Here is a 24,638-nt window from a genome sequence, read left to right as displayed (position 1 = left end):
TTCATCTCCATGCAGCATCCCATTCATCTCGCAGCATCCTAACATATGAATTTCTATGAATTTATGAAAAATCGACTAAGTCCGAGATGGCTTTAAGTAGGGATGCTGTATTAAGATGGGAGATGTAGGAGATCAAGATGCATCTCCATGCAGCATCCCATTCATCTCGCAGCATCCTAACATATGTTTTTCTTAGAATTTATGAAAAATCGACTAAGTCCGAGATGCATTTAAGTAGGGATGCTGTATTAAGATGGGAGATGAAGAAGATCAAGATTCATCTCCATGCAGCATCCCATTCATCTCGCAGCATCCTAACATATGATTTTCTTAGAATTTATGAAAAATCGACTAAGTCCGAGATGGCTTTAAGTAGGGATGCTGTATTAAGATGGGAGATGAGGAAGATCAAGATTCATCTCCATGCAGCATCTCATTCATCTCGCAGCATCCTAACATAAGTTTTTCTTAGTATTTATGAAAAATCGACTTAGTCCGAGATGCCTTTAAGTAGGGATGCTGTATTAAGATGGGAGATGAACAAGATCAAAATTCATCTCCATGCAGCATCCCATTCATCTCGCAGCATCCTAACATATGTTTTTCTTAGAATTTATGAAAAATCGACTAAGTCCGAGATGCCTTGAAGTAGGGATGCTGTATTGAGATGGGAGATGTAGGAGATCAAGATTAATCTCCATGCAGCATCCCATTAATCTCCCAGAATCCTAACATATGAATTTCTTAGAATTTATGAAAAATCGACTAAGTCCGAGATGGCTTTAAGTAGGGATGCTGTATTGAGATGGGAGATGTAGGAGATCAAGATTCATCTCCATGCAGCATCTCATTCATCTCCCAGCATCCTAACATATGTTTTTCTTAGAATTTATGAAAAATCGACTAAGTCCGAGATGCCTTTAAGTAGGGATGCTGTATTAAGATGGGAGATGAAGAAGATCAAGATTCATCTCCATGCAGCATCCTTTTCATCTCGCTGGATCCTAACATATGATTTTCTTAGATTTTATTAAAAATCGACTAAGTCCGAGATGCCTTTAAGTAGGGATGCTGTATTAAAATGGGAGATGAAGAAGATCAAGATTCATCTCCATGCAGCATCCCATTCATCTCGCAGCATCCTAACATATCAATTTCTTAGAATTTATGAAAAATCGACTTAGTCCGAGATGCCTTTAAGTAGGGATGCTGTATTGAGATGGGAGATGAAGAAGATCAAGATTCATCTCCATGCAGCATCCCATTCATCTCGCAGCATCCTAACATATGAATTTCTTAGAATTTATGAAAAATCGACTAAGTCCGAGATGCTCTTAAGTAGGGATGCTGTATTAAGATGCGAGATGAAGAAGATCAAGATTCATCTCCATGCAGCATCATATTCATCTCGCAGCATCCTTACATATGTTTTTCTTAGAATTTATGAAAAATCGACTAAGTCCGAGATGCCTTTAAGTAGGGATGCTGTATTAGGATGGGAGATGTAGAAGATCAAGATGTATCTCCATGAAGCATCCCATTCATCTCGCAGCATCCTAACATATGTTTTTCTTAGAATTTATGAAAAATCGACTAAGTCCGAGATGCCTTTAACTAGGGATGCTGTATTAAGATGGGAGATGAAGAAGATCAAGATTCATCTCCATGCAGCATCCCATTCATCTCGCAGCATCCTAACATATGTTTTTCTTAGAATTTACGAAAAATCGACTTAGTCCGAGATGCCTTTAACTAGGGATGCTGTATTAAGATGGGAGATGTAGAAGATCAAGATGTATCTCCATGAAGCATCCCATTCATCTCGCAGCATCCTAACATATGAATTTCTTAGTATTTATGAAAAATCGACTAAGTCCGAGATGCCATTAAGTAGGGATGCTGTATTAAGATGGGAGATGAAGAAGATCAAGATTCATCTCCATGCAGCATCCCATTCATCTCGCAGCATCCTAACATATCAATTTCTTAGAATTTATGAAAAATCGACTTAGTCCGAGATGCCTTTAAGTAGGGATGCTGTATTAAGATGGGAGATGGAGAAGATCAAGATTCATCTCCATGCAGCATCCCATTCATCTCGCAGCATCCTAACATATGAATTTCTATGAATTTATGAAAAATCGACTAAGTCCGAGATGCCTTTAAGTAGGGATGCTGTATTGAGATGGGAGATGTAGGAGATCCAGATTCATCTCCATGCAGCATCCCATTCATCTCGCAGCATCCTAACATATGAATTTCTTAGAATTTATGAAAAATCGACTAAGTCCGAGATGGCTTTAAGTAGGGATGCTGTATTAAGATGGGAGATGTAGGAGATCAAAATGCATCTCCATGCAGCATCCCATTCATCTCCCAGCATCCTAACATATGAATTTCTTAGAATTTATGAAAAATCGACTAAGTCCGAGATGCCTTTAAGTAGGGATGCTGTATTGAGATGGGAGATGTAGGAGATCAAGATTCATCTCCATGCAGCATCCCATTCATCTCCCAGCATCCTAACATATGAATTTCTATGAATTTATGAAAAATCGACTAAGTCCGAGATGGCTTTAAGTAGGGATGCTGTATTAAGATGGGAGATGAAGAAGATCAAGATTCATCTCCATGCAGCATCCCATTCATCTCCCAGCATCCTAACATATGAATTTCTATGAATTTATGAAAAATCGACTAAGTCCGAGATGCCTTTAAGTAGGGATGCTGTATTGAAATGAGAGATGTAGGAGATCAAGATTCATCTCCATGCAGCATCCCATTCATCTCGCAGCATCCTAACATATGAATTTCTATGAATTTATGAAAAATCGACTAAGTCCGAGATGGCTTTAAGTAGGGATGCTGTATTAAGATGGGAGATGTAGGAGATCAAGATGCATCTCCATGCAGCATCCCATTCATCTCGCAGCATCCTAACATATGTTTTTCTTAGAATTTATGAAAAATCGACTAAGTCCGAGATGCATTTAAGTAGGGATGCTGTATTAAGATGGGAGATGAAGAAGATCAAGATTCATCTCCATGCAGCATCCCATTCATCTCGCAGCATCCTAACATATGTTTTTCTTAGAATTTATGAAAAATCGACTAAGTCCGAGATGGCTTTAAGTAGGGATGCTGTATTGAGATGAGAGATGTAGGAGATCAAGATTCATCTCCATGCAGCATTCCATTCATCTCGCAGCATCCTAACATATGAATTTCTATGAATTTATGAAAAATCGACTAAGTCCGAGATGCCTTTAAGTAGGGATGCTGTATTGAGATGGGAGATGTAGGAGATCAAGATTCATCTCCATGCAGCATCCCATTCATCTCCCAGCATCCTAACATATGAATTTCTTAGAATTTATGAAAAATCGACTAAGTCCGAGATGCCTTTAAGTAGGGATGCTGTATTAAGATGGGAGATGAAGAAGATCAAGATTCATCTCCATGCAGCATCCCATTCATCTCCCAGCATCCTAACATATGAATTTCTATGAATTTATGAAAAATCGACTAAGTCCGAGATGCCTTTAAGTAGGGATGCTGTATTGAGATGGGAGATGTAGGAGATCAAGATTCATCTCCATGCAGCATCCCATTTACCACGCAGCATCCTAACATATGTTTTTCTTAGAATTTATGAAAAATCGACTAAGTCCGAGATGCCTTTAAGTAGGGATGCTGTATTAAGATGGGAGAAGATGAAGATCAAGATTCATCTCCATGCAGCATTCCATTCATCTCGCAGCATCCTAACATATGTTTTTCTTAGAATTTATGTAAAACCGACTAAGTCCGAGATGCCTCTAAGTAAGGATGCTGTTTTAAGATGGGAGATGAAGAAGATCAAGATTCATCTGCATGCAGCATCCCATTCATCTCCCAGCATCCTAACATATGAATTTCTTAGAATTTATTAAAAATCGACTAAGTCCGAGATGCCTCTAAGTAAGGATGCTGTTTTAAGATGGGAGATGAAGAACATCAAGATTCATCTCCATGCAGCATCCCATTCATCTCACAGCATCCTAACATATGTTTTTCTTAGAATTTATGAAAAATCGACTAAGTCCGAGATGCCTTTAAGTAGGGATGCTGTATTAAGACGGGAGATGAAGAAGATCAAGATTCATCTCCATGCAGCATCCCATTCATCTCCCAGCATCCTAACATGTGAATTTCTTAGAATTTATGAAAAATCGACAAAGTCCGAGATGCCTCTAAGTAGGGATGCTGTATTAAGATGGGAGATGAAGAAGATCAAGATTCATCTCCATGCAGCATCCCATTCATCTCCCCAGCATCCTAACATGTGAATTTCTTAGAATTTAAGAAAAATCGACTAAGTCCGAGATGCCTCTAAGTAGGGATGCTGTATTAAGATGGGAGATGAAGAAGATCAAGATTCAGCTCCATGCAGCATCCCATTCATCTCCCAGCATCCTAACATATAAATTTCTTAGAATTTATGAAAAATCGACTAAGTCCAAAATGCCTCTAAGTAGAGATGCTGTATTAAGATGGGAGATGAAGAAGTTCAAGATTCATCTCCATGCAGCATCCCATTCATCTCCCAGCATCCTAACATATGAATTTCTTAGAATTAATGAAAAATCGACTAAGTCCGAGATGCCTCTAAGTAGGGATGCTGTATTAAGATGGGAGATGTAGGAGATCAAGATTCATCTCCATGCAGCATCCCATTCATCTCGCAGCATCCTAACATATGAATTTCTTAGAATTTATGAAAAATCGACTAAGTCCGAGATGCCTTTAAGTAGGGATGCTGTATTAAGATGGGAGATGAAGAAGACCAAGATTCATCTCCATGCAGCATCCCATTCATCTCGTAGCATCCTAACATATGAATTTCTTAGAATTTATGAAAAATCGACTAAGTCCGAGATGGCTTTAAGTAGGGATGCTGTATTAAGATGGGAGATGTAGGAGATCAAGATTCATCTCCATGCAGCATCCCATTCATCTCCCAGCATCCTAACATATGAATTTCTTAGAATTTATGAAAAATCGACTAAGTCCGAGATGCCTTTAAGTAGGGATGCTGTATTGAGATGGGAGATGAAGAAGATCAAGATTCATCTCCATGCAGCATCCCATTCATCTCGCAGCATCCTAACATATGAATTTCTTAGAATTTATGAAAAATCGACTAAGTCCGAGATGGCTTTAAGTAGGGATGCTGTATTAAGATGGGAGATGTAGGAGATCAAGATTCATCTCCATGCAGCATCCCATTCATCTCGTAGCATCCTAACATATGAATTTCTTAGAATTTATGAAAAATCGACTAAGTCCGAGATGGCTTTAAGTAGGGATGCTGTATTGAGATGGGAGATGAAGAAGATCAAGATTCATCTCCATGCAGCATCCCATTCATCTCCCAGCATCCTAACATATGAATTTCTTAGAATTTATGAAAAATCGACTAAGTCCGAGATGGCTTTAAGTAGGGATGCTGTATTAAGATGGGAGATGTAGGAGATCAAGATTCATCTCCATGCAGCATCCCATTCATCTCCCAGCATCCTAACATATGAATTTCTTAGAATTTATGAAAAATCGACTAAGTCCGAGATGGCTTTAAGTAGGGATGCTGTATTAAGATGGGAGATGTAGGAGATCAAGATTCATCTCCATGCAGCATCCCATTCATCTCGCAGCATCCTAACAATTGTTTTTCTTAGAATTTATGAAAAATCGACTAAGTCCGAGATGCCTTTAAGTAGGGATGCTGTATTGAGATGGGAGATGAAGAAGATCAAGATTCATCTCCATGCAGCATCCCATTCATCTCGCAGCATCCTAACATATGAATTTATATGAATTTATGAAAAATCGACTAAGTCCGAGATGCCTTTAAGTAGGGATGCTGTATTGAGATGGGAGATGAAGAAGATCAAGATTCATCTCCATGCAGCATCCCATTCATCTCCCAGCATCCTAACATATGAATTTCTTAGAATTTATGAAAAATCGACTAAGTCCGAGATGGCTTTAAGTAGGGATGCTGTATTAAGATGGGAGATGTAGGAGATCAAGATTCATCTCCATGCAGCATCCCATTCATCTCGCAGCATCCTAACATATGAATTTCTATGAATTTATGAAAAATCGACTAAGTCCGAGATGCCTTTAAGTAGGGATGCTGTATTGAGACGGGAGATGATGAAGATCAAGATTCATCTCCATGCAGCATCCCATTCATCTCCCAGCATCCTAACATATGAATTTCTATGAATTTATGAAAAATCGACTAAGTCCGAGATGCCTTTAAGTAGGGATGCTGTATTGAGATGGGAGATGAAGAAGATCAAGATTCATCTCCATGCAGCATCCCATTCATCTCCCAGCATCCTAACATATGAATTTATATGAATTTATGAAAAATCGACTAAGTCCGAGATGGCTTTAAGTAGGGATGCTGTATTAAGATGGGAGATGTAGGAGATCAAGATGCATCTCCATGCAGCATCCCATTCATCTCCCAGCATCCTAACATATGAATTTCTTAGAATTTATGAAAAATCGACTAAGTCCGAGATGGCTTTAAGTAGGGATGCTGTATTAAGATGGGATATGTAGGAGATCAAGATTCATCTCCATGCAGCATCCCATTTATCTCCCAGCATCCTAACATATGAATTTCTTAGAATTTATGAAAAATCGACTAAGTCCGAGATGCCTTTAAGTAGGGATGCTGTATTAAGATGGGAGATGTAGGAGATCCAGATTCATCTCCATGCAGCATCCCATTCATCTCCCAGCATCCTAACATATGAATTTCTATGAATTTATGAAAAACCGACTAAGTCCGAGATGGCTTTAAGTAGGGATGCTGTATTGAGATGAGAGATGTAGGAGATCAAGATTCATCACCATGCAGCATCCCATTCATCTCCCAGCATCCTAACATATGAATTTCTTAGAATTTATGAAAAATCGACTAAGTCCGAGATGCATTTAAGTAGGGATGCTGTATTAAGATGGGAGATGTAGGAGATCCAGATTCATCTCCATGCAGCATCCCATTCATCTCCCAGCATCCTAACATATGAATTTCTTAGAATTTATGAAAAATCGACTAAGTCCGAGAAGCCTTTAAGTAGGGATGCTGTATTAAGATGGGAGATGAAGAAGATCAAGATTCATCTCCATGCAGCATCCCATTCATCTCCCAGCATCCTAACATATGAATTTCTTAGAATTTATGAAAAATCGACTAAGTCCGAGATGCCTTTAAGTCGGGATGCTGTATTAAGATGGGAGATGAAGAAGATCAAGATTCATCTCCATGCAGCATCCCATTCATCTCCCAGCATCCTAACATATGAATTTCTATGAATTTATGAAAAATCGACTAAGTCCGAGATGCCTTTAAGTAGGGATGCTGTATTGAGACGGGAGATGTAGGAGATCAATATTCATCTGCATGCAGCATCCCATTCATCTCGCAGCATCCTAACATATGAATTTCTATGAATTTATGAAAAATCGACTAAGTCCGAGATGCCTTTAAGTAGGGATGCTGTATTGAGATGAGAGATGTAGGAGATCAAGATTCATCTCCATGCAGCATCCCATTCATCTCGCAGCATCCTTACATATGAATTTCTATGAATTCATGAAAAATCGACTAAGTCCGAGATGCCTTTAAGTAGGGATGCTGTATTGAGATGGGAGATGTAGGAGATCAAGATTCATCTCCATGCAGCATCTCATTCACCTCCCAGCATCCTAACATATGAATTTCTAAGAATTTATGAAAAATCGACTAAGTCCGAGATGGCTTTAGGTAGGGATGCTGTATTGAGATGGGAGATGTAGGAGATCAAGATTCATCTCCATGCAGCATCCCATTCATCTCCCAGCATCCTAACATATGAATTTCTTAGAATTTATGAAAAATCGACTAAGTCCGAGATGCCTTTAAGTAGGGATGCTGTATTAAGATGGGAGATGAAGAAGATCAAGATTCATCTCCATGCAGCATCCCATTCATCTCGCAGCATCCTAACATATGTTTTTCTTAGAATTTATGAAAAATCGACTAAGTCCGAGATGCATTTAAGTAGGGATGCTGTATTAAGATGGGAGATGAAGAAGATCAAGATTCATCTCCATGCAGCATCCAATTCATCTCGCAGCATCCTAACATATGTTTTTCTTAGAATTTATGAAAAATCGACTAAGTCCGAGATGGCTTTAAGTAGGGATGCTGTATTGAGATGAGAGATGTAGGAGATCAAGATTCATCTCCATGCAGCATCCCATTCATCTCGCAGCATCCTAACATATGAATTTCTATGAATTTATGAAAAATCGACTAAGTCCGAGATGCCTTTAAGTAGGGATGCTGTATTGAGATGGGAGATGTAGGAGATCAAGATTCATCTCCATGCAGCATCCCATTCATCTCGCAGCATCCTAACATATGTTTTTCTTAGAATTTATGAAAAATCGACTAAGTCCGAGATGCCCTTAAGTAAGGATGCTGTATTGAGATGGGAGATGAAGAAGATCAAGATTCATCTCCATGCAGCATCCCATTCATCTCCCAGCATCCTAACATATGTTTTTCTTAGAATTTATGAAAAATCGACTAAGTCCGAGATGCATTTAAGTAGGGATGCTGTATTAAGATGGGAGATGAAGTAGATCAAGATTCATCTCCATGCAGCATCCCATTCATCTCGCAGCATCCTAACATATGAATTTCTATGAATTTATGAAAAATCGACTAAGTCCGAGATGGCTTTAAGTAGGGATGCTGTATTGAGATGAGAGATGTAGGAGATCAAGATTCATCTCCATGCAGCATCCCATTCATCTCGCAGCATCCTAACATATGAATTTCTATGAATTTATGAAAAATCGACTAAGTCCGAGATGCCTTTAAGTAGGGATGCTGTATTGAGATGGGAGATGGAGTAGATCAAGATTCATCTCCATGCAGCATCCCATTCATCTCGCAGCATCCTAACATATGAATTTCTATGAATTTATGAAAAATCGACTTAGTCCGAGATGGCTTTAAGTAGGGATGCTGTATTAAGATGGGAGAAGTAGGAGATCAAGATGCATCTCCATGCAGCATCCCATTCATCTCGCAGCATCCTAACATATGTTTTTCTTAGAATTTATGAAAAATCGACTAAGTCCGAGATGCATTTAAGTAGGGATGCTGTATTAAGATGGGAGATGGAGTAGATCAAGATTCATCTCCATGCAGCATCCCATTCATCTCGCAGCATCCTAACATATGAATTTCTATGAATTTATGAAAAATCGACTAAGTCCGAGATGGCTTTAAGTAGGAATGCTGTATTGAGATGAGAGATGTAGGAGATCAAGATTCATCTCCATGCAGCATCTCATTCATCTCCCAGCATCCTAACATATGAATTTCTTAGAATTTATGAAAAATCGACTAAGTCCGAGATGCCTTTAAGTAGGGATGCTGTATTAAGATGGGAGATGAAAAAGATCAAGATTCATCTCCATGCAGCATCCCATTCATCTCCCAGCATCCTAACATATGTTTTTCTTAGAATTTATGAAAAATCGACTAAGTCCGAGATGCATTTAAGTAGGGATGCTGTATTGAGATGGGAGATGAAGAAGATCAAGATTCATCTCCATGCAGCATCCCATTCATCTCCCAGCATCCTTACATATGTTTTTCTTAGAATTTATGAAAAATCGACTAAGTCCGAGATGCCTTTAAGTAGGGATGCTGTATTGAGATGGGAGATGTAGGAGATCAAGATTCATCTCCATGCAGCATCCCATTCATCTCCCAGCATCCTAACATATGGATTTCTTAGAATTTATGAAAAATCGACTAAGTCCGAGATGCATTTAAGTAGGGATGCTGTATTAAGATGGGAGATGAAGAAGATCAAGATTCATCTCCATGCAGCATCCAATTCATCTCGCAGCATCCTAACATATGTTTTTCTTAGAATTTATGAAAAATCGACTAAGTCCGAGATGGCTTTAAGTAGGGATGCTGTATTGAGATGAGAGATGTAGGAGATCAAGATTCATCTCCATGCAGCATCCCATTCATCTCGCAGCATCCTAACATATGAATTTCTATGAATTTATGAAAAATCGACTAAGTCCGAGATGCCTTTAAGTAGGGATGCTGTATTGAGATGGGAGATGTAGGAGATCAAGATTCATCTCCATGCAGCATCCCATTCATCTCGCAGCATCCTAACATATGTTTTTCTTAGAATTTATGAAAAATCGACTAAGTCCGAGATGCCCTTAAGTAAGGATGCTGTATTGAGATGGGAGATGAAGAAGATCAAGATTCATCTCCATGCAGCATCCCATTCATCTCCCAGCATCCTAACATATGTTTTTCTTAGAATTTATGAAAAATCGACTAAGTCCGAGATGCATTTAAGTAGGGATGCTGTATTAAGATGGGAGATGAAGTAGATCAAGATTCATCTCCATGCAGCATCCCATTCATCTCGCAGCATCCTAACATATGAATTTCTATGAATTTATGAAAAATCGACTAAGTCCGAGATGGCTTTAAGTAGGGATGCTGTATTGAGATGAGAGATGTAGGAGATCAAGATTCATCTCCATGCAGCATCCCATTCATCTCGCAGCATCCTAACATATGAATTTCTATGAATTTATGAAAAATCGACTAAGTCCGAGATGCCTTTAAGTAGGGATGCTGTATTGAGATGGGAGATGGAGTAGATCAAGATTCATCTCCATGCAGCATCCCATTCATCTCGCAGCATCCTAACATATGAATTTCTATGAATTTATGAAAAATCGACTTAGTCCGAGATGGCTTTAAGTAGGGATGCTGTATTAAGATGGGAGAAGTAGGAGATCAAGATGCATCTCCATGCAGCATCCCATTCATCTCGCAGCATCCTAACATATGTTTTTCTTAGAATTTATGAAAAATCGACTAAGTCCGAGATGCATTTAAGTAGGGATGCTGTATTAAGATGGGAGATGGAGTAGATCAAGATTCATCTCCATGCAGCATCCCATTCATCTCGCAGCATCCTAACATATGAATTTCTATGAATTTATGAAAAATCGACTAAGTCCGAGATGGCTTTAAGTAGGAATGCTGTATTGAGATGAGAGATGTAGGAGATCAAGATTCATCTCCATGCAGCATCTCATTCATCTCCCAGCATCCTAACATATGAATTTCTTAGAATTTATGAAAAATCGACTAAGTCCGAGATGCCTTTAAGTAGGGATGCTGTATTAAGATGGGAGATGAAAAAGATCAAGATTCATCTCCATGCAGCATCCCATTCATCTCGCAGCATCCTAACATATGTTTTTCTTAGAATTTATGAAAAATCGACTAAGTCCGAGATGCATTTAAGTAGGGATGCTGTATTGAGATGGGAGATGAAGAAGATCAAGATTCATCTCCATGCAGCATCCCATTCATCTCCCAGCATCCTAACATATGAATTTATATGAATTTATGAAAAATCGACTAAGTCCGAGATGGCTTTAAGTAGGGATGCTGTATTAAGATGGGAGATGTAGGAGATCAAGATTCATCTCCATGCAGCATCCCATTCATCTCCCAGCATCCTTACATATGAATTTCTATGAATTTATGAAAAATCGACTAAGTCCGAGATGGCTTTAAGTACGGATGCTGTATTGAGATGAGAGATGAAGGAGATCTAGATTCATCTCCATGCAGCATCCCATTCATCTCGCAGCATCCTAACATATGAATTTCTATGAATTTATGAAAAATCGACTAAGTCCGAGATGCCTTTAAGTAGGAATGCTGTATTAAGATGGGAGATGAAGAAGATCAAGATTCATCTCCATGCAGCATCCCATTCATCTCCCAGCATCCTAACATATGAATTTATATGAATTTATGAAAAATCGACTAAGTCCGAGATGGCTTTAAGTAGGGATGCTGTATTAAGATGGGAGATGTAGGAGATCAAGATTCATCTCCATGCAGCATCCCATTCATCTCCCAGCATCCTAACATATGAATTTCTTAGAATTTATGAAAAATCGACTAAGTCCGAGATGGCTTTAAGTAGGGATGCTGTATTAAGATGGGAGATGTAGGAGATCAAGATTCATCTCCATGCAGCATCCCATTCATCTCGCAGCATCCTAACAATTGTTTTTCTTAGAATTTATGAAAAATCGACTAAGTCCGAGATGCCTTTAAGTAGGGATGCTGTATTGAGATGGGAGATGAAGAAGATCAAGATTCATCTCCATGCAGCATCCCATTCATCTCGCAGCATCCTAACATATGTTTTTCTTAGAATTTATGAAAAATCGACTAAGTCCGAGATGCCTTTAAGTAGGAATGCTGTATTAAGATGGGAGATGAAGAAGATCAAGATTCATCTCCATGCAGCATCCCATTCATCTCCCAGCATCCTAACATATGTTTTTCTTATAATTTATGAAAAATCGACTAAGTCCGAGATGCCTTTAAGTAGGGATGCTGTATTAAGATGGGAGATGAAGAAGATCAAGATTCATCTCCATGCAGCATCCCATTCATCTCGCAGCATCCTAACATATGTTTTTCTTATAATTTATGAAAAATCGACTAAGTCCGAGATGCCTTTAAGTAGGGATGCTGTATTGAGATGGGAGATGTAGGAGATCAAGATTCATCTCCATGCAGCATCCCATTCATCTCCCAGCATCCTAAGATATGAATTTCTTAGAATTTATGAAAAATCGACTAAGTCCGAGATGCCTTTAAGTAGGAATGCTGTATTAAGATGGGAGATGAAGAAGATCAAGATTCATCTCCATGCAGCATCTTATTCATCTCGCAGCATCCTAACATATGAATTTCTATGAATTTATGAAAAATCGACTAATTCCGAGATGCCTTTAAGAAGGGATGCTGTATTGAGATGAGAGATGTAGGAGATCAAGATACATCTCCATGCAGCATCATATTCATCTCCCAGCATCCAAACATATGAATTTCTATGATTTTATGAAAAATCGACTAAGTCCGAGATGCCTTTAAGTAGGGATGCTGTATTGAGACGGGAGATGATGAAGATCAAGATTCATCTCCATGCAGCATCCCATTCATCTCCCAGCATCCTAAGATATGAATTTCTTAGAATTTATGAAAAATCGACTAAGTCCGAGATGCCTTTAAGTAGGAATGCTGTATTAAGATGGGAGATGAAGAAGATCAAGATTCATCTCCATGCAGCATCCCATTCATCTCCCAGCATCCTAACATATGAATTTCTTAGAATTTATGAAAAATCGACTAAGTCCGAGATGCATTTAAGTAGGGATGCTGTATTAAGATGGGAGATGAAGAAGATCAAGATTCATCTCCATGCAGCATCCCATTCATCTCCCAGCATCCTAACATATGAATTTCTTAGAATTTATGAAAAATCGACTAAGTCCGAGATGCCTTTAAGTAGGGATGCTGTATTAAGATGGGAGATGAAGAAGATCAAGATTCATCTCCATGCAGCATCCCATTCATCTCCCAGCATCCTAACATATGAATTTATATGAATTTATGAAAAATCGACTAAGTCCGAGATGGCTTTAAGTAGGGATGCTGTATTAAGATGGGAGATGTAGGAGATCAAGATTCATCTCCATGCAGCATCCCATTCATCTCCCAGCATCCTAACATATGAATTTCTATGAATTTATGAAAAATCGACTAAGTCCGAGATGCCTTTAAGTAGGGATGCTGTATTGAGATGGGAGATGTAGGAGATCAAGATTCATCTCCATGCAGCATCCCATTCATCTCCCAGCATCCTAACATATGAATTTCTTAGAATTTATGAAAAATCGACTAAGTCCGAGAAGCCTTTAAGTAGGGATGCTGTATTGAGATGGGAGATGTAGGAGATCAAGATTCATCTCCATGCAGCATCCCATTCATCTCGCAGCATCCTAACATATGTTTTTCTTAGAATTTATGAAAAATCGACTAAGTCCGAGATGCATTTAAGTAGGGATGCTGTATTAAGATGGGAGATGAAGTAGATCAAGATTCACCTCCATGCAGCATCCCATTCATCTCGCAGCATCCTAACATATGAATTTCTATGAATTTATGAAAAATCGACTAAGTCCGAGATGCCTTTAAGTAGGGATGCTGTATTGAGATGGGAGATGTAGGAGATCCAGATTCATCTCCATGCAGCATCCCATTCATCTCCCAGCATCCTAACATATGAATTTCTTAGAATTTATGAAAAATCGACTAAGTCCGAGATGCCTTCAAGTAGGGATGCTGTATTAAGATGGGAGATGAAGAAGATCAAGATTCATCTCCATAAAGCATCCCATTCATCTCCCAGCATCCTAACATATGAATTTCTTAGAATTTATGAAAAATCGACTAAGTCCGAGATGGCTTTAAGTAGGGATGCTGTATTAAGATGGGAGATGTAGGAGATCAAGATGCATCTCCATGCAGCATCCCATTCATCTCCCAGCATCCTAACATATGAATTTCTTAGAATTTATGAAAAATCGACTAAGTCCGAGATGGCTTTAAGTAGGGATGCTGTATTAAGATCGGAGATGAAGAAGATCAAGATTCATCTTCATGCAGCATCCCATTCATCTCCCAGCATCCTAACATATGAATTTCTTAGAATTTATGAAAAATCGACTAAGTCCGAGATGGCTTTAAGTAGGGATGCTGTATTGAGATGAGAGATGTAGGAGATCAAGATTCATCACCATGCAGCATCCCATTCATCTCCCAGCATCCTAACATATGAATTTCTATGAATTTATGAAAAACCGACTAAGTCCGAGATGGCTTTAAGTAGGGATGCTGTATTGAGATGAGAGATGTAGGAGATCAAGATTCATCTCCATGCAGCATCCCATTCATCTCCCAGCATCCTAACATATGAATTTCTTAGAATTTATGAAAAATCGACTAAGTCCGAGATGCATTTAAGTAGGGATGCTGTATTAAGATGGGAGATGTAGGAGATCCAGATTCATCTCCATGCAGCATCCCATTCATCTCCCAGCATCCTAACATATGAATTTCTTAGAATTTATGAAAAATCGACTAAGTCCGAGAAGCCTTTAAGTAGGGATGCTGTATTAAGATGGGAGATGAAGAAGATCAAGATTCATCTCCATGCAGCATCCCATTCATCTCCCAGCATCCTAACATATGAATTTCTTAGAATTTATGAAAAATCGACTAAGTCCGAGATGCCTTTAAGTAGGGATGCTGTATTAAGATGGGAGATGAAGAAGATCAAGATTCATCTCCATGCAGCATCCCATTCATCTCCCAGCATCCTAACATATGAATTTCTATGAATTTATGAAAAATCGACTAAGTCCGAGATGCCTTTAAGTAGGGATGCTGTATTGAGACGGGAGATGTAGGAGATCAATATTCATCTGCATGCAGCATCCCATTCATCTCGCAGCATCCTAACATATGAATTTCTATGAATTTATGAAAAATCGACTAAGTCCGAGATGCATTTAAGTAGGAATGCTGTATTAAGATGGGAGATGAAGTAGATCAAGATTCATCTCCATGCAGCATCCCATTCATCTCGCAGCATCCTAACATATGAATTTCTATGAATTTATGAAAAATCGACTAAGTCCGAGATGCCTTTAAGTAGGGATGCTGTATTGAGATGAGAGATGTAGGAGATCAAGATTCATCTCCATGCAGCATCCCATTCATCTTCCAGCATCCTAACATATGAATTTCTATGAATTTATGAAAAATCGACTAAGTCCGAGATGCCTTTAAGTAGGGATGCTGTATTGAGATGGGAGATGTAGGAGATCAAGATTCATCTCCATGCAGCATCCCATTTATCTCCCAGCATCCTAACATATGAATTTCTTAGAATTTATGAAAAATCGAATAAGTCCGAGAAGCCTTTAAGTAGGGATGCTGTATTAAGATGGGAGATGTAGGAGATCAAGATTCATCTCCATGCAGCATCCCATTCATCTCGCAGCATCCTAACATATGAATTTCTTAGAATTTATGAAAAATCGACTAAGTCCGAGATGGCTTTAAGTAGGGATGCTGTATTAAGATGGGAGATGTAGGAGATCAAGATGCATCTCCATGCAGCATCCCATTCATCTCCCAGCATCCTAACATATGAATTTCTTAGAATTTATGAAAAATCGACTAAGTCCGAGATGGCTTTAAGTAGGGATGCTGTATTGAGATGAGAGATGTAGGAGATCAAGATTCATCACCATGCAGCATCCCATTCATCTCCCAGCATCCTAACATATGAATTTCTATGAATTTATGAAAAACCGACTAAGTCCGAGATGGCTTTAAGTAGGGATGCTGTATTGAGATGAGAGATGTAGGAGATCAAGATTCATCTCCATGCAGCATCCCATTCATCTCCCAGCATCCTAACATATGAATTTCTTAGAATTTATGAAAAATCGACTAAGTCCGAGATGCATTTAAGTAGGGATGCTGTATTAAGATGGGAGATGTAGGAGATCCAGATTCATCTCCATGCAGCATCCCATTCATCTCCCAGCATCCTAACATATGAATTTCTTAGAATTTATGAAAAATCGACTAAGTCCGAGAAGCCTTTAAGTAGGGATGCTGTATTAAGATGGGAGATGAAGAAGATCAAGATTCATCTCCATGCAGCATCCCATTCATCTCCCAGCATCCTAACATATGAATTTCTTAGAATTTATGAAAAATCGACTAAGTCCGAGATGCCTTTAAGTAGGGATGCTGTATTAAGATGGGAGATGAAGAAGATCAAGATTCATCTCCATGCAGCATCCCATTCATGTCCCAGCATCCTAACATATGAATTTCTATGAATTTATGAAAAATCGACTAAGTCCGAGATGCCTTTAAGTAGGGATGCTGTATTGAGACGGGAGATGTAGGAGATCAATATTCATCTGCATGCAGCATCCCATTCATCTCGCAGCATCCTAACATATGAATTTCTATGAATTTATGAAAAATCGACTAAGTCCGAGATGCCTTTAAGTAGGGATGCTGTATTGAGATGGGAGATGTAGGAGATCAAGATTCATCTCCATGCAGCATCCCATTTATCTCCCAGCATCCTAACATATGAATTTCTTAGAATTTATGAAAAATCGAATAAGTCCGAGAAGCCTTTAAGTAGGGATGCTGTATTAAGATGGGAGATGTAGGAGATCAAGATTCATCTCCATGCAGCATCCCATTCATCTCGCAGCATCCTAACATATGAATTTCTTAGAATTTATGAAAAATCGACTAAGTCCGAGATGGCTTTAAGTAGGGATGCTGTATTAAGATGGGAGATGTAGGAGATCAAGATGCATCTCCATGCAGCATCCCATTCATCTCCCAGCATCCTAACATATGAATTTCTTAGAATTTATGAAAAATCGACTAAGTCCGAGATGGCTTTAAGTAGGGATGCTGTATTAAGATGGGATATGTAGGAGATCAAGATTCATCTCCATGCAGCATCCCATTTATCTCCCAGCATCCTAACATATGAATTTCTTAGAATTTATGAAAAATCGACTAAGTCCCAGATGCCTTTAAGTAGGGATGCTGTATTGAGATGGGAGATGAAGAAGATCAAGATTCATCTCCAAGCAGCATCCCATTCATCTCCCAGCATCCTAAAATATGTTTTTCTTAGAATTTATGAAAAATCGACTAAGTCCCAGATGCCTTTAAGTAGGGATGCTGTATTAAGATGGGAGATGAAGAAGATCAAGATTCATCTCCATGCAGCATCCCATTCATCTCGCAGCATTATAACATATGTTATTCTTAGAATTTATGAAAAATCGACTAAGTCCGAGATGCCTTTAAGTAGGGATGCTGTATTGAGATGGGAGATGAAGAAGATCAAGATTCATCTCCATGCAGCATCCCATTCATCTCGCAGCATCCTAACATATGTTTTTCTTAGAATTTATGAAAAATCGACTAAGTCCGAGATGCCTTTAAGTAGGGATGCTGTATTAAGATGGGAGATGAAGAAGATCAAGATTCATCTCCATGCAGCATCCCATTCATCTCGCAGCATCCTAACATATGTTTTTCTTAGAATTTATGAAAAATCGACTAAGTCCGAGATGCCTTTAAGTAGGGATGCTGTATTGAGATGGGAGATGTAGGAGCTCAAGATTCATCTCCATGCAGCATCCCATTCATCTCCCAGCATCCTAACATATGAATTTCTAAGAATTTATGAAAAATCGACTAAGTCCGAGATGCCTTTAAGTAGGGATGCTGTATTGAGATGGGAGATGTAGGAGATCAAGATTCATCTCCATGCAGCATCCCATTCATCTCCCAGCATCCTAACATATGAATTTCTAAGAATTTATGAAATATCGACTAAGTCCGAGATGCCTTTAAGTAGAGATGCTGTATTGAGATGAGAGATGTAGGAGATCAAGATTCATCTCCATGCAGCATCCCATTCATCTCGCAGCATCCTAACATATGTTTTTCTTAGAATTTATGAAAAATCGACTAAGTCCGAGATGCCTTTAAGTAGGGATGCTGTATTAAGATGGAAGATGAAGAAGATCAAGATTCATCTCCATGCAGCATCCCATTCATCTCCCAGCATCCTTACATATGAATTTCTATGAATTTATGAAATATCGACTAAGTCCGAGATGCCTTTAAGTAGAGATGCTGTATTGAGATGAGAGATGTAGGAGATCAAGATTCATCTCCATGCAGCATCCCATTCATCTCGCAGCATCCTAACATATTTTTTTCTAAGAATTTATGAAAAATCGACTAAGTCCGAGTTGCCCTTAAGCAGGGATGCTGTATAAAGATGGGAGATGAAGAAGATCAAGATTCATCTCCATGCAGCATCCCATTCATCTCGCAGCATCCTAACATATTTTTTTCTAAGAATTTATGAAAAATCGACTAAGTCCGAGATGCCTTTAAGAAGGGATGCTGTATAAAGATGGGAGATGAAGAAGATCAAGATTCATCTCCATGCAGCATCCCATTCATCTCGCAGCATCCTTACATATTTTTTTCTAAGAATTTATGAAAAATCGACTAAGTCCGAGATGCCTTTAAGTAGGGATGCTGTATTAAGATGGGAGATGAAAAAGATCAAGTTTTATCTCCATGCAGCATCCCATTCATCTCCCAGCATTCTTACATATGTTTTTCTTAGAATTTATGAAAAATCGACTAAGTCCGAGATGCATTCAAGTAGGGATGCTGTATTGAGATGGGAGATGAAGAAGATCAAGATTCATCTCCATGCAGCATCCCATTCGACTCCCAGCATCCTAACATATGAATTTCTTAGAATTTATGAAAAATCGACTAAGTCCGAGATGCCTTTAAGTAGGGATGCTGTATTAAGATGGGAGATGAAGAAGATCAAGATTCATCTCCATGCAGCATCCCATTCATCTCGAAGCATCCTAACATATGTTTTTCTTAGAACTTATGAAAAATCGACTAAGTCCGAGATGGCTTTAAGTAGGGATGCTGTATTGAGATGGGAGATGAAGAAGATCAAGATTTATCTCCATGCAGCATCCCATTCATCTCCCAGCATCCTAACATATGTTTTTCTTAGAATTTATGAAAAATCGACTAAGTCCGAGATGCCTTTAAGTAGGGATGCTAAACTAAGACGGGAGATGAAGAAGATTAAGATTCATCTCCATGCAGCATCCCATTCATCTCGCAGCATCCTAACATATGTTTTTCTTAGAACTTATGAAAAATCGACTAAGTCCGAGATGCCTTTAAGTAGGGATGCTGTATTGAGATGGGAGATGAAGAAGATCAAGATTCATCTCCATGCAGCATCCCATTCATCTCGAAGCATCCTAACATATGTTTTTCTGAGAATTTATGAAAAATCGACTAAGTCCGAGATGGCTTTAAGTAGGGATGCTGTATTGAGATGGGAGATGTAGGAGATCAAGATTTATCTCCATGCAGCATCCCATTCACCTCCCAGCATCCTAACATATGTTTTTCTTAGAATTCATGAAAAATCGACTAAGTCCGAGATGCCTTTAAGTAGGGATGCTGTTTTAAGATGGGAGATGAAGAAGATCAAGATTCATCTCCATGCAGCATCCCATTCATCTCGAAGCATCCTAACATATGTTTTTCTTAGAACTTATGAAAAATCGACTAAGTCCGAGATGGCTTTAAGTAGGGATGCTGTATTGAGATGGGAGATGAAGAAGATCAAGATTTATCTCCATGCAGCATCCCATTCATCTCCCAGCATCCTAACATATGAATTTCTATGAATTTATGAAAAATCGACTAAGTCCGAGATGCCTTTAAGTAGGGATGCTGTATTGAGATGAGAGATGTAGGAGATCAAGATTCATCTCCATGCAGCATCCCATTCATCTCGCAGCATCCTAACATATGAATTTCTATGAATTTATGAAAAATCGACTAAGTCCGAGATGCATTTAAGTAGGAACGCTGTATTAAGATGGGAGATGAAGTAGATCAAGATTCATCTCCATGCAGCATCCCATTCATCTCGCAGCATCCTAACATATGAATTTCTATGAATTTATGAAAAATCGACTAAGTCCGAGATGGCTTTAAGTAGGGATGCTGTATTGAGATGAGAGATGTAGGAGATCAAGATTCATCTCCATGCAGCATCCCATTCATCTCGCAGCATCCTAACATATGAATTTCTATGAATTTATGAAAAATCGACTAAGTCCGAGATGCCTTTAAGTAGGGATGCTGTATTGAGACAGGAGATGTAGGAGACCAAGATTCATCTCCATGCAGCATCCCATTCATCTCGCAGCATCCTAACATATGTTTTTCATAGAATTTATGAAAAATCGACTAAGTCCGAGATGCCTTTAAGTAGGGATGCTGTATTAAGATGGGAGATGAAGAAGATCAAGATACATCTCCATGCAGCATCCCATTCATCTCCCAGCATCCTAACATATGTTTTTCTTAGAATTTATGAAAAATCGACTAAGTCCGAGATGCCTTTAAGTAGGGATGCTGTATTAAGATGGGAGATGAAGAAGATCAAGATTCATCTCCATGCAGCATCCCATTCATCTCGCAGCATCCTAACATATGTTTTTCTTAGAATTTATGAAAAACAGACTAATTCCGAGATGCCTTTAAGTAGGGATGCTGTATTAAGATGGGAGATGAAGAAGATCAAGATTCATCTCCATGCAGCATCCCATTCATCTCGCAGCATCCTAACATATGTTTTTCTTAGAATTTATGAAAAATCGACTAAGTCCGAGATGCCTTTAAGTAGGGATGCTGTTTTAAGATGGGAGATGAAGAAGATCAAGATTCATCTCCATGCAGCATCCCATTCATCTCGCAGCATCCTAACATATGTTTTTCTTAGAATTTATGAAAAATCGACTAAGTCCGAGATGCCTTTAAGTAGTTATGCTGTTTTAAGATGGGAGATGAAGAAGATCAAGATTCATCTCCATGCAGCATCCCATTCATCTCGCAGCATCCTAACATATGAATTTCTTAGTATTTATGAAAAATCGACTAAGTCCGAGATGCCTTTAAGTAGGGATGCTGTATTGAGATGGGAGATGAAGAAGATCAAGATTTATCTCCTTGCAGCATCCCATTCATCTCGCAGCATCCTAACATATGAATTTCTTAGAATTTATGAAAAATCGACTAAGTCCGAGATGCCTTTAAGTAGGGATGCTGTATTAAGATGGGATATGAAGAAGATCAAGATTCATCTCCATGCAGCATCTCATTCATCTCGCAGCATCCTAACATATGAATTTCTGAGAATTTATGCAAAATCGACTAAGTCCGAGATGCCTTTAAGTAGGGATGCTGTATTGAGATGGGAGATGAAGAAGATCAAGATTCATCTCCATTCAGCATCCCATTCATCTCGCAGCATCCTAACATATGTTTTTCTTAGAATTTATGAAAAATCGACTAAGTCCGAGATGCCTTTAAGTAGGGATGCTGTATCGAGATGGGAGATGTAGAAGATCAAGATTCATCTCCATGCAGCATCCCATTCATCTCGCAGCATCCTAACACATGAATTTCTTAGAATTTATGAAAAATCGACTAAGTCCGAGATGCCTTTAAGTAGGGATGCTGTATCGAGATGGGAGATGAAAAAGATCAAGATTCATCTCCATGCAGCATCCCATTCATCTCGCAGCATCCTAACATATAAATTTCTTAGAATTTATGAAAAATCGACTAAGTCCGAGGTGCCTTTAAGTAGGGATGCTGTATTAAGACGGGAGATGAAGAAGATCAAGATTCATCTCCATGCAGCATCCCATTCATCTCCCAGAATCCTAACATTTGTTTTTCTTAGAATTTATTAAAAATCGACTAAGTCCGAGATGCCTTTACGTAGGGATGCTGTATTAAGATGGGAGATGAAGAAGATCAAGATTCAACTCCATGCAGCATCCCATTCATCTCGCAGCATCCCATTCATCTCGCAGCATCCCAACATATGAATTTCTTAGAATTTATGAAAAATCGACTAAGTCCGAGATGCCTTTAAGTAGGGATGCTGTATCGAGATGGGAGATGGAGAAGATCAAGATTCATCTCCATGCAGCATCCCATTCATCTCGCAGCATCCTAACATATGAATTTCTTAGTATTTATGAAAAATCGACTAAGTCCGAGATGCCTTTAAGTAGGGATGCTGTATTGAGATGGGAGATGAAGAAGATCAAGATTTATCTCCTTGCAGCATCCCATTCATCTCGCAGCATCCTAACATATGTTTTTCTTAGAATTTATGAAAAATCGACTAAGTCCGAGATGCCTTTAAGTAGGGATGCTGTATTAAGATGGGAGATGAAGAAGATCAAGATTCATCTCACTGCAGCATCCCATTCATCTCGCATTATCCTTACATATGTTTTTCTTAGAATTTATGAAAAATCGACTAAGTCCGAGATGCCTTTAAGTAGGGATGCTGTATTAAGATGGGAGATGAAGAAGATCAAGATTCATCTCCATGCAGCATCCCATTCATCTCGCAGCATCCTAACATATGTTTTTCTTAGAATTTATAAAAAATCGACTAAGTCCGAGATGCCTTTAAGAAGGGATGCTGTATTGAGATGGGAGATGCAGATGATCAAGAGTTATCTCCATGCAGCATCCCATTCATCTCGCAGCATCCTAACATATGTTTTTCTTAGAATTGATGAAAAATCGACTAAGTCCGAGATGCCTTTAAGTAGGGATGCTGTATTGAGATGGGAGATGTAGAAGATCAAGATTCATCTCCATGCAGCATCCCATTCATCTCGCAGCATCCTAACAATTGTTTTTCTTAGAATTTATGAAAAATCGACTAAGTCCGAGATGCCTTTAAGAAAGGATGCTGTATTCAGATGGGAGATGAAGAAGATCAAGATTCATCTCCATGCAGCATCCCATTCATCTCGCAGCATCCTAGCATATGAATTGTTTAGAATTTATGACAAATCGACGAAGTCCGAGATGCCTTTAAGTAGGGATGCTGTATTGAGATGGGAGATGAAGAAGATCAAGATTCATCTCCCTGCAGCATCCCATTCATCTCGCAGCATCCTAACATATGAATTTCTTAGAATTTATGCAAAATCGACTAAGTCCGAGATGCCTTTAAGTAGGGATGCTGTATTATGATGGGAGATGAAGAAGATCAAGATTCATCTCCATGCAGCATCCCATTCATCTCCCAGCATCCTAACATATGTTTTTCTTAGAATTTATGAAAAATCGACTTAGTCCGAGATGCGTTTAAGTAGGGATGCTGTATTAAGATGGGAGATGAAGAAGATCAAGATTCATCTCCATGCAGCATCCCATTCATCTCCCAGCATCCTAACATATAAATTTCTTAGAATTTATGAAAAATCGACTAAGTCCGAGGTGCCTTTAAGTAGGGATGCTGTATTAAGACGGGAGATGAAGAAGATCAAGATTCATCTCCATGCAGCATCCCATTCATCTCCCAGAATCCTAACATTTGTTTTTCTTAGAATTTATTAAAAATCGACTAAGTCCGAGATGCCTTTACGTAGGGATGCTGTATTAAGATGGGAGATGAAGAAGATCAAGATTCAACTCCATGCAGCATCCCATTCATCTCGCAGCATCCCATTCATCTCGCAGCATCCCAACATATGAATTTCTTAGAATTTATGAAAAATCGACTAAGTCCGAGATGCCTTTAAGTAGGGATGCTGTATCGAGATGGGAGATGAAAAAGATCAAGATTCATCTCCATGCAGCATCCCATTCATCTCGCAGCATCCTAACATATGAATTTCTTAGTATTTATGCAAAATCGACTAAGTCCGAGATGCCTTTAAGTAGGGATGCTGTATTGAGATGGGAGATGAAGAAGATCAAGATTTATCTCCTTGCAGCATCCCATTCATCTCGCAGCATCCTAACATATGTTTTTCTTAGAATTTATGAAAAATCGACTAAGTCCGAGATGCATTTAAGTAGGAATGCTGTATTAAGATGGGAGATGAAGAAGATCAAGATTCATCTCCATGCAGCATCCCATTCATCTCGCAGC

Source organism: Anopheles coustani (assembly GCF_943734705.1).
Source record: "Anopheles coustani chromosome X unlocalized genomic scaffold, idAnoCousDA_361_x.2 X_unloc_54, whole genome shotgun sequence".
Lineage (NCBI taxonomy): Eukaryota > Metazoa > Arthropoda > Insecta > Diptera > Culicidae > Anopheles > Anopheles coustani.
The sequence above is the reverse complement of the archived record's forward strand: the minus strand, read 5'-3'. Positions refer to the sequence as shown.